We start from the raw sequence: 12,592 nt of genomic DNA on the forward strand, positions 1-12,592 counted from the left end.
ACATCCAGACTATGGCGGTAGAGAGAAATGGGCTACATCTTGGTGCAATAAGTATCAACCAACATGGTTCCAGTTCACGCCCGACAAAAATCAATGGATTTTACAACGCTTATAGAAACAGGTAGAAATGGTAGAAATTAAGTTGAATATACGCATTGCTTAAAAAAACACTTTTTCTTTGTTTTCCCATGTCTCTATCATTCATGGGCGTACGGCCGTCACCTTCTATCAGGCCATTCTGTCTGGCACATCATTGTAGTAGTGCTTGATCCCGATAAAAGTTATTCCTATGGGTAAAGGCTGGGCATACGGCTTTAACCCCCTTGCTGTTTATAGCTGAAGTGGGCTGACAGTAAAAAGGGCAGCAGAACATAACCCTTGCTGTAACAAAAATTCCTAACCTGTAAATAAACGTGGGAGAAAAGAAGAGTGGAAATTGCGCCGGGCCGTCGACCCGGGGATTAAATAGCACTGGGAGAATCGAATCTAGTGTCACCAAACATTTCTTAAATTGAGTGACAAACTGTTGCCTACAGTTTGAGTTCTCTACTGCGAGCCCACAGAACAGAAATACGCATAAAATTGATTGAGAAAGAGAGCCTGACTATCGTCCATACCTTTAAGGAGTTCGATCAATTGCTTTTTGCAAAGGAGACATCACAGTACATACCAATCATAAGCCCTTGGAGGCGATTTTCAATCGTTCCCTTGCACTTGCTCCCCGTCATCTGCAAAGCATGCTGTACAGCTTCAGGGTAAAGGATCGCAAGGGCTTCACCCTAGTTATCGCTGACACGCTATCTCAAGCATCTTTGCCAATGCTGCTGACGACAATAACCTTACTTATAAAATAATAATTACCTCATTTGTAGAATATAAAATTCATAAATTGTATGAATTTTGCTTGGGTAATCTTTTCCCTCGACTTGAGATTAATATTGCTCTCTTTGATTTTTGTTTCTAAAATGACGTCACTTTAGTTTGGGCGTGGTGTTTTCTTAAAGATGTTAAATTTCGTCGTAACGTTGTCAAAGTTTATGACACAGTTAATTTATCAACGGCAACAGGACAGACGCATAAAAAAATGACGCTAGTTTACCATACTGTTCAATCCACCCCATGAAAAAAAAAGTCAAAACCGCGATAGCGTCAAAATACTCAGGCCACTTACGGCATGACTACCTAATTAAATATGCATATTTTAGTAAATGCTCTTTAGAATGGTTTGCCTCCATCAGTGCTCCTGAAAAGTGAACTACAAATGTGTCTCAACGAAAAAATCACGTGAAACGTGATTCCAAATAACACGTGACATCGCTTCGTCAATGACGTCACAAAACACGATTTCCTTAACGGGGAAGGGTTGCAAACCTTAATCTTAGGAATTTTCACTACCAAAGTGTTACCTAAACAGTGTAAATCGTAAATTCGCCTTGTATGATTGGAAATGTTATTTATCCTATTAATAAGTCACGTGACCCTTTTCCCTTTATTTACCGATTCCTATATAACGTAAGCACGTTAACGTTAATAGCCTCTGAAATGTACCTAAAAGAACTTGTTGCTCTTTCATTATCCTTTCCCCATTTTAGAGTAAATATTTTGACCGTTAATTCTCAATTATCAGTCACGTGACGAAAATTTGAGCTTCTAAAATGCACTCATATTGCTAAGGCCATTAAGCTACATTTGTAGTTCAATTTTCAGGATCATTGATAAAAACAAACCGTTCTAAGCTAAATAGCATTTTATCAAAATATGCGTATTTAATTACATAGTCATGCCTTAAGTGGCCTGAGTAAGCAACCAATCATGAATAAGCCGATAACGCATTAAGAAAATATCCGCCTTATAACTGACTTTTATCTTAATTGAAAACAATCCATCCATGTGCAGATAAAAAACTTTCAAAGTCCAGTGGCTTTTCTTCCTTAAGATCGACATTTCATTGGTATACGTATTCCAATACAACTTATCTCTCTAACCCTTTTTTTTTTAAATTTTTGGGGTGTTGGTTTGGGAACTCTGTCGAACTCTCTTTTCTTCGGCAATCCTCAAAACTGGTCACCGCTGGGACCGACTTTTAAAAAGCGTGATAATATTAGTGAGTTTAAGAAAATGTTGACACTATGCCGGGTAGCTTTTGCGCCGGCGCGAAAACTATACAGGATAGGGCTTCTGTTCACACGTAAGAACGGTGATTTCGACGCGATTTCTGTAACGGAGCGAAGCTGCGCAGCACCGATCTCTAAAGTGGAGAGTCACATCGGATAGATATTCATATCATACTGGATAGCTTTTAAGTTTTAAGCTTTCCAGTATAGTGTCAACATAGCCTTAGATTCATGTTTACGGTAAAGTCGCCATACGGCAAATTCAAGGTGACAATTTCTCATATTCAGAAATGAGCAGAACTACCGTAAAATTCCGAAAATAAGCCCCGGGGCTTATATTTTTCAAAGGCCCTTTTTGAGGGGCTTATATTCGGAGGGGCTTATATACGGAGGGAAATTTGCGTTTCAAAATCGATTGGGCTAGCCTTATAGTTGGAAGGAAATTTACCGTTTTTGCTTTGTTTTACTTTGTACTTGAGGGCAATTTTCCAAGTACAAGCCCCCGGAGGGCTTATGTTTGGAGGGGCGATTTAATGGAGGGTTTTTTGCGTTACCGGTTTGAGAGGCTTATATTTGGAGGGGCTTATTTTTGAATTTTACGGTACTTCATATGGATGAATCTAGCATGAATAAGCTACTAGTTTTTGTATTATAAACAGTAAACGACAAGTAGAGAGAGAACTTCGTCATGTCGCTTTCCGTAAAGGTGAATCTAAAACTCTCTAATGGATTGATATGTTACACTTCATTGAGAAAACAGTGTCAGGCACCTGGAAACTGCTAAACCAGGAGAGATCTAAAAAGGGCTTTTAACTTGCACATGCATCATCGATTAGCGAGAATCGAGCGATCATCGTCATTCATTAAATAAATATGAGCCAAGAGATCATATAACAGAACGGGTCAAGGGTGTCGTTCCTAGAAAGGGAGTTGAATTAAAAGAAAAAGGGAAAAACAAGAAATTCTGTATCAATTATATAAGTTTAATAAACTATGTATTTGTTAAAGTAAACTGCAATTGTCTTTTTGCGACCAGATGGCGGAATTTAACAATTTATGGACAGGATCGGAAATTAGTGAGTAATAACTACAAATAGATATTTTGGCGTTTTTAAATGGTACTCCGTACTGCCAACGTCAGTAACACTGAAAAATGAGATTATTGTCTGCTGTTTTTGGTCAAACATTTTATCAACATATAAGCGATAATTAAAATTAATTCCTGGCGCCACCGGTCTGACAAACATTATTGAATTTTTGCGTTTAAGTTTCTCAGTAATGTCTCTAATTGTTCTAATTTGGGGCTCTTTTTCGTTCCTGAAAACATATTTAAACATATCCTGTGTTGAACGTTATCTTTGAGTTTTAATTGCTTTAAATTTTGTTTGCTTTATTGACCAAACCATCCACGTAATCTATAAAACATCTTCATTAGCAACCTACCCAGACAAGTTTGCTCAGAATCAAGAAGCTTTTTGACACCAAAAGTTGGTAAACATGTAACCGATCAAAGGAGCTTATAAATTTGAGGTACGTACGATGTAAAACTTTTTAACAAGAATGGCAGATAGAGATGTTTGTAACTACAATATTTCGTAATCATCTATCAATTTTGATCATCCTGACAGAGAACATATTCATGTCCAACGGCCACAAGTGCGCCGTTTGTGAAATATTCACCTGTTAGGGTCAGGACTTAAAAGACCTTTTCCGCTTCTCTCTAGCTAGCTTTTTCTCCCCAGAAATGCTTAATCCTTAGTACGCAGGCCAACGAGTTGTAAATTGCTAGAGAACGAGTTGAATTTGCGACTTTGACTGACGGGGCCATTTTAACTTTGGGTGAAAGTGGTCATTTGAAATTGTGAGTTACCTTTGTAAAGCCAAACAACATTGGAGTATTTACTTTTATGTAAGGTACGTCACGGCTCATCAGTGAATTAGAATTGCGACTGGTTAAGTTTGAGTGAGTGAAGTCGTACCAGGTCAAGTCAGGTTATTTCTCTTTCCAATGAAAGAAACAGACATTAATGAAAACAATAAGTATTTGCATTTCGTGAGACAGGCATGTAGACAACGGAAACTAAAAAAGATAATAATGATAATAATAATAATAATAATAATAGTAATAATAATAATAATAATAATAATAATAATAATAACAATAATAATTAATTCACTAAATATAGCGCCTTTAGACATTAAAATGATCAAAAGCGCCAGAGGTAGATCAAAGATAGTTTGACAGTTGTAATAGTAGGCTTAATTTTCCTATAAATTGACTCCTACGAAGGTACTTTTTTTATTTATTCACTCTTTCCAGTAGCAACGACTGAACATTTCCAGTAAAGCGAACAGAAAATTCGCCATAATTTGGGAAGAAAATAATTGCAGTGGGCATCTCTAATATAAAAGAAATGAATCTTTAGAAACAGGCTTAAAATAACTTTGAAATATACTCCAGGCAGCATATGATTCACAAAAATCATAAACAATAATAAACATATAAGTTTGCAAGAACGAAATATAAAGTCATTGAAGTATAGTTAACCGTTTAAAAAGTGGCGGAGCGTGGGATTGGAAATGAGAATTGTTTATCAGTCTCATAAGAAATAGGAATTTGCAGGTTGTGACGGTCAACTTTGAAAGCCTTCACTGTATTTTTCACTTACATTTTAAATTCACCTAGCATGAGGTTTTACTGTGCCTTAAAAATATGTGCGAAGACTGTGTAGACCGAAATCTTGAACAAAACCAGTATTTCTTTGTATAGCATCGAAAGATGGCGCGTTTCCCCTATTGCAACATGCAACTGAACCCTTTGGTTGTTTTGTCGTGCTTTTCAGTACAAACTACGTGCTTTTTCGTCCGCAAACTGTTCTATCCCATCTTTACAGGAGTACTACTTACCTCATCTTTTTATCAGGTTTTAAGTTCTTTATTTGGAGCTAAATTTATACATTTTGACTGATGTGAAACAGAGTAGAAGTTTGAATCAGAATACTATATATCCTTGACGGAAAGAGTGATGAAACAGTATTTTTAAATAGTGTTTTTCGAATACGATAAATTCAAATTGTATCTTCTAACTCTTTTCATCTCGGTATTTTTTTTGTGCTATTAAATTTTGTTTCCTTTTAATTTAATGATTGCCTGATCTATCCAGGGCACGCGCGGCAGTTTTCAAAGTGCGGGGGCCGATCCACCTCTTTTAAAGTGAAGTTGGGGGAGGGGGGCGGAGGTTGTGGGGTTGTAGACTCTAAAAATGGTTTACCTGGTGCCGACTCAATATTTTTTAATACAGTTGCAACTCATCAATCATTTTTTTAAATAGTTCAACAAACGAGAAAGGAGTTAGTAACAAAAAGGTGTAACCGTGCACAGCAGCATCACAATTTTCGCGTGTTTCATTTAGTTCAAAAGCTTGTCCGTTTTCTCCTTGCGGCTGTTTAGAACCTTTCTTTATTCATTGTCACGAAATGGAGCCATGTTTCAGACGGTTTTAACCTTCGAGCTGCCGAAATTGACCTCTTCCTGCTGCGATGGTTGCGGATTTACCAGTAGAAGCTTGCAGATCGGGACAATTTCATTTATCATGCTCTGCAGTATCTTGATATTTAAGTGTGAAAACATGGAACGGTTATCCAGACATTTTTAGCTCTTTTCATTAGAAATTTCTAGGCAATATTTGCTCCTTCGAACAGTTATTTTACAGAATTTAGTCGCTGGGTGCTCCTGCGTTTTGTAAAGATAGTCGTTTTCAGTGAGGATCACCATATGATATAGGATCGAAACGGACCAGTCATCAATTTGGATGCTTCGGCGAGGTCTGCCATTCTTATTCCATCAAAGAAACCTTTTATTTGAAAATGTGTATTTCTTTTCTTTTCTTTTTTTTTTCTTCAAAAAGTTGGGACTGTGTTTCAAATTTCGCATCAGTTGGCATATATTTTTTTTAAAGTTCTTTTTCTTTTTTCTTTTTTGACCGTTGCGTATACGAGTCGGTAAATATATTTTCTTTGTTGCTATCTAGACTTCAAGGTTATCCCAGTATATATAGAGCACCTTTATCTGGCCGATTCATCGCTTGCAAGAGTTGGTTCATAGAAGCATTTATCTATTTACGACTTTGTCCTCAGAAATTTTGTTTTCTTCCAATTCGATCCAGTAACTGTCTGATATATTACACAATGTTTCAAGCGCATGCATCAATTGTCTAGTTTTTGTTTATTTCATGTATTATGCATGTATCGTACGACTGAGGAAGAGCCAGCAAATAAACTTTACCTTTGTTGGTTTTTAAATACGGCTACAAGGTTATCGCTTGCATGTCGACCAGTTTATTTCTTTTATTTGGCCGGTTCATCGCTCAAGAGTTATATTGGAAACCTTGCCAGACACTCTTTCTCTCTCTTTGACCGGAATAAGACTCAGCCCCAAACAAGCAAGAGGAGTGAACAACGGCTAGCTTATCACTAGCAGAACGATGGAGGATTACAGAAATTCGCCGACAATCAAATTCTGTGCTGACTTATTCCCTGCTCACATGCAGATATCCTTCCGTTATGAAGTTTCAAATAAGACCTTGGGCGTCAAAATAAGCAACCAATCATCAATAAGCCGATAACGCATAAAGAAAATTTCCGCGTTATAACTGACTTTTATCTTAATTGAAAACAATCAATCCATGTGCAGATAAAAAAACATTCAAAGTCCGGTGGCTTTTCTTCCTTAAGATCGACATTTTAGTGGTATTTTTATTCCAATACAATTTATCTCTGTCACCCTTTTTTTTCAAATTTTTGGGGTGTTGGTTTTAGAACTCTGTCGAACTCTCTTTTCTTCAGCGATCCTCAAAACTGGTACTGGGACCGGCTTTTAAAAAGCGTGATAATATTAGTGAGTTTAAGAAAATGTTGACACTATGCCGGGTAGCTTTTGCGCCGGCACGAAAATCATACCGGACACTAGGGCTTTTGTTCACACATAACAACGGGGATTTTGGCGCGATTTCTGTAACGGAGAGAATCTGCAACGCGCCAATCTCTAAAGTGGAGAGTTGCATATCGGATAGGTGTTCATACTATACTGGACAGCTTTTGCGCCGGCACGAAAACCATACGGGATAGAGCTTCTGTTTACCGAAGCTGTGCCGCGTCGATCTCTAAAGTGGAGAGTCACATATCGCATATGTGTTCATATCATACTGGGTAGCTTTTAATTTTTAAGCTTTCCAGTATAGTGTCAACATAGCCTTAGATTCCATGAGGAGCTTTGCTCAAGAAAAAACTCTCAGCAGGCGCAGTAAATTGATGCCCTGGTACGCGATAGAAAGGTGTTTACGGTAAAGTCGCCATACGGCAAATTCAAGGTGACAATTTCTCATATTTAGACATGAGCAGAAATACTTCATACGGATAAATCTAGCATGAATTAGCTACTAGTTTTAGTATTATAAATAGTAAACGACAAGTAGAGAGAGAACTTCGTCATGTGGTACAAATTGACGTTGCCGTTTTCCGTAAAGGTGAATCTAAAACTCTCTAATGGATTGATATATTACACTTCATTGAGAAAACAGTGTCAGGCACCTGGAAACTGCTAAACCAAGAGAGATCTAAAAAGGGCTTTAACTTGCACATGCATCATCGATCAGCGAGAATCGAGCGAGCGATCATAGTCATTCATTAAATAAATATGAGTCAAGAGATCGTATAACAGAAGAGGTCAAGCGTGTCGTTCCTAGAAAAGGGAAGGGAGTTAAAAGGAAAAAGGGAAAAACAAGAAATTCTGTATCAATCATATAAGTTTAATAAACTATGTATTTGTTAAAGTAAACTGCAATTGTCTCTTTGCGGACAGATGGCGGAATTTAACAATTTATGGACAGGATCGGAAAATAGTGAGTAATAACTACAAATAGATATTTTGGCGTTTTTAAATAGTACTCCGAACTGCCAACGTCAGTAATACTGAAATATGACATTATTACCCGGTAGTTTTGGTCAAACATTTTATCAACTTATAAGCAATAAATAAAATTAACTGCTGGCGCCACCGGTCTGACAAACATTGAATTTCTGCGTTTAAGTTTCTTAGTCATGTCTCTAATTGTTCTAAATTGGGGACCTTTGACGTTCCAAAAAAAAATTTAAACATATCCTGTGTTGAACGTTATCTTTGAGTTTTAATTGCTTTAAATTTTGTTTGCTTTATTGACCAAACCATTTACGTAATTTATAAAACATCTTCATTAGCAACCTACTCAGACAAGTTTGCTCAGAATTAAGAAGCTTTTTTGACACCAAAAGTTGGTAAACATACAACCGATCAAAGGAGCTGAAAAATTTGAGGTACGTAAGATATAAAACTTTTTAACAAGAATGGCAGATAGAGATTTTTGTAACTACAATATTTCGTAATCATTTATCAATTTTGATCATCCTGACAGAGGATATTCATGTCCAACGGTCACAAATGCGCCGTATGTGAAATATTCACCTGTTAGGGTCAGGACTTAAAAGACCTTTTCCGCTTCTCTCTAGCTCGCTTTTTCTCCCCAGAAATGCTTAATCCTTAGTACTCAGGCTAACGAGTTGTAAATTGCTAGAGAACGAGTTGAATTTGCGACTTGGACTGACGGGGCCATTTTAACTTTGGGTGAAAGTGGTCAGTTGAAATTGTGAGTTACCTTTGTAAAGCCAAACAACATTGGAGTATTTACTTTTATGTAAGGTACGTCACGGCTCATCAGTGAATTAGAATTGCGACTGGGGCGTTAAGTTTGAGTGAGTGAAGTCGTATCGGGTCAAGTCAGGTTTATTTCTCTTTCCAATGAAAGAAACAGACATTAATGAAAACAATAAGTATTTACATTTCGTGAGACAGGCATGTAGACAACAGAAACTATAAAAATATAATAATAATAATAATAATAATAATAATAATAATTTATTCACTTAATATAGCGCCTTTAGACATTAAAATGATCAAAAGTGCTAGAGGTAGGTCAAAGATAGTTTCACAGTTGTAATAGTCGGCTTAATTTCCCTTTAAATTGACTCCTACGAAGGTACTGTTTTTATTTATTCACTCGTTCCAGTAGCAAAGACTGAGCATTTCCAGTAAAGCGAACAGAAAATTCGCCATAATTTGGGAAGAAAATAATTGCAGTGGGCATCTCTAATATAAAAGAAATGAATCTTAGAAACAGGCTTAAAATAACTTTCAAATATACTTCAGGCAGCTTATGATTCAAAAAAATTATAAACCATAATAAACATATAAGTCTATAAGAACGAAATATAAAGTCATTGAAGTATAGTTAACTGTTTAAAAAGTGGCGGAGCATGGGACTGGAAATGAGAATTGTTTATCAGTCTCATAAGAAATAGAAATTTGTAGGTTGTGACGGTCAACTTTGAAAGCCTTCTCTGTATTTTTTCACTTACATTTTAAATTCCCCTAGCACAAAATGAGGTTTTACTGTGCCTTAAAAATATGTGCGAAGACTGTGTAGACCAAAATCTTGAACAAAACCACTTTTTCTTGGTATAGCATCGAAAGATGGCGCGTTTCCACTATTGCAACGTAACTGAACCCTTTAATTGTTTTGTCGTGCTTTTCAGTACAAACTACATGCTTTTTCGTCCGCAAACTGTTCTATTCCATCTTTACAGGAGTTTTACTTACCTCATATTTTTAGCAGGTTTTTAGTTCTTTATTTCGAGGCTACATTTCTACAGTTTCACTGATGTGAAACAGAACAGAAGTTGGAATCAGAATACTATATATCCTTGCCGGAAAGAGTGATGAAACAGTATTTTTAAATAGTGTTTTTCGAATACGATAAATTTAAATTGTATCTTCTAATTCTTTTCATCTCGGTATTTTTTTTGTTGTTGTTGTTAAATTTTGTTTCCTTTTAATTCAATAATTGCCTGATATATCCAGATCACGCGGAGCAGTTTTCAGTTTTTTCAAAGTTTAAAGTGTAAAAAAATGGAACGGTTATCCAGAAATTTTTAGCTCTTCTCAAGCTTTAGAAATTTCTAGGCAATATTTGCTCCTTCGAACAGTTATTTTACAGAATATAGTCGCTGGGTGCTCCTGAGTCTTGTTAAGATAGTCGTTTTCAGTGAGGATCATCATATGATATAGGATCGAAACGGACCAATCAGACCAACAGAAATTCGCCGACAATCAAATTCTGTGCTGACTTATTCCCCGCTCACAGATGTCCTTCCGTTATAAAGTTTCAAATAAGACCTTGGGCATCAAAATAAGCAACCAATCATGAAGAAGCCGATAGCACATAAAGAAAATTTCCGCGTTATAACTGACTTTTATCTTAATTGAAAACGATCAATCCATGTGCAGATAAAAAACATCCAACGTCCGGTGGCTTTTCTTCCTTAAGTTCGACATTTCATTGGTATTTATATTCCAATAAAATTTATCTCTCTCACCCTTCTTTCCAATTTTTTGGGGTGTTGGTTTGGGAACTCTATCGAACTCTCTTTTCTTTGGCGATCCTCAAAACTGGTGCTGGGAACGACTTTTTAAAAGCGTGATAATATTAGTGAGTTTTAGACTATGTTTACACTGTACTGGATAGCTTTTGCGACGGCACGAAAACTATACAGGATAGGGCGTCTGTTCACACATAACAACAGGGATTTCGGCGCGATTTCTGTAACGGATGAAGCGAAGCTGCGCCGCGTCAGTGTCTAAAGTGAAGAGTTACATATCGGATAGGTGTTCATACTGTACTGGATAGCTTTTGCGCCGGCACGAAAACCATACCGGATAGAGCTTCTGTTTACACACATAAGAACAGGGATTTTGGCGCGATTTTTGTAACGGAACGAAGCTGCGCCACGCCGATCTCTAAAGTGGAGAGTTACATATATCGGATAGTTGTTCATATCATACTGGGTAGCTTTTAGCCTTAGATTCACGTTTACGGTAAAGTCGCCATACGGCAAATTCAAGGTGACAATTTCTCATATTCAGAAATGAGCAGAAATACTTCATATAGATCAATCTAGCATGAATTAGCTACTAGTTTTTGTATTGTAAATAGTAAACGACAAGTAGAGAGAGAACTTCGTCATGTGGTACAAACTGACGTTGCCGTTTTCCGTAAAGGTGAATCTAAAACTGTCTAATGGATTGATATGTTACACTTCATTGAGAAAAGGTGTCCGGCACCTGGAAACTGCTAAACCAAGAGAGATCTAAAAAGGGCTTTTAACTTGCACATGCATCATCGATCAGCGAGAATCGAGCGAGCGATCCATGATCGTCATTCATTAAATGATTATAAATATGAGTCAAGAGATCGTATAACAGAACAGGACAAGCGTGTCGTTCCTACAAAAGGAAAAACCTTTGTTGGTTTTTAAATACGGCTGCAAGGTAATCCCTTGTAGAGCAGTTTATTTCTTTTTTATTTGGCCGTTTCATCGCTCAAGAGTTCGTACATAAAAGCACTCTTATTTATGACTTTGTCCATTCAGAATTTCACTTAAAATTTTTGAGTAATACTATTACTATTTTATCGCATTTTTCTTGGTTCTCAAAGACTGTTCAGTTCGTTATTGGATTGCGTTCGGAAAGTGCTGATTTTAGCCATTTTTGAGAGGGAAAAACCACTTGTTTCCCCATCACCTACAATAATTTTGCGCTCCCTCTATAAAATAAACGAAAACCACCGGGTATTGCATGGAATTTTTGTTTTGAATACAGAACAAAAATCATTGAAAGTTTGTGGCAACAACATGCAAGTTAGCAGACTCTACTGATGTATCAGTTAATCTGCATAACGAGAGACTCGGGTTCAGTCTGACCTCATACACTCAGCTAAAGTGCATACCTGGTGGATCAGTAGGGTTAGTACTTATAGTTAGCCTAGATGACCAATTTTGATTTCTCTGTTTCACGGTTTCCGCATCTATGGGACGATACATTTTATGTAATGAGTGAATAAGGGAGTTATTGACAGGAAATAGCTCTGAAAATTGTAGTAACATCAAACGTATTTGAGCCTGCAGCTGCTTGGATCTTTCTCTAAAAATACATCAATATCGGGGAGATAAAAAAACTGTCTTATATTTCGTTTTTTTAGTTGTTCTTGAATCGCGGTTTCAACTTTTTCCTAGTAAGCTTGAACGCAGGGCTTTTGACATTGACTTTGGTGCAATTCAATAAACCGCTCAAGAATATGGTCTGCGATATCGGATAAATTTCCTGAGGATACTTCTTTATCTAAGTTGTCCCAGCACTCTAAATCAGAAAGATCTGTTTTAGCCCTAAACACAGGGCCGTTTAAGGGCCGTTTCGGTGAGTAAAATACAGACCTATTTTTGGGTCTAATTTGGCTCCCTTAAATCAGGGCCAATACAGTTCAATTAGCTAGGGCTGATTTGGTCCCAGGGCTAAAATGGGCCCTACCGTGTGCTGGAATAGCCTTTTGATTG

Source organism: Porites lutea, chromosome 7 (genome assembly GCF_958299795.1).
Source record: "Porites lutea chromosome 7, jaPorLute2.1, whole genome shotgun sequence".
Classification (NCBI taxonomy): Eukaryota; Metazoa; Cnidaria; class Anthozoa; order Scleractinia; family Poritidae; genus Porites; species Porites lutea.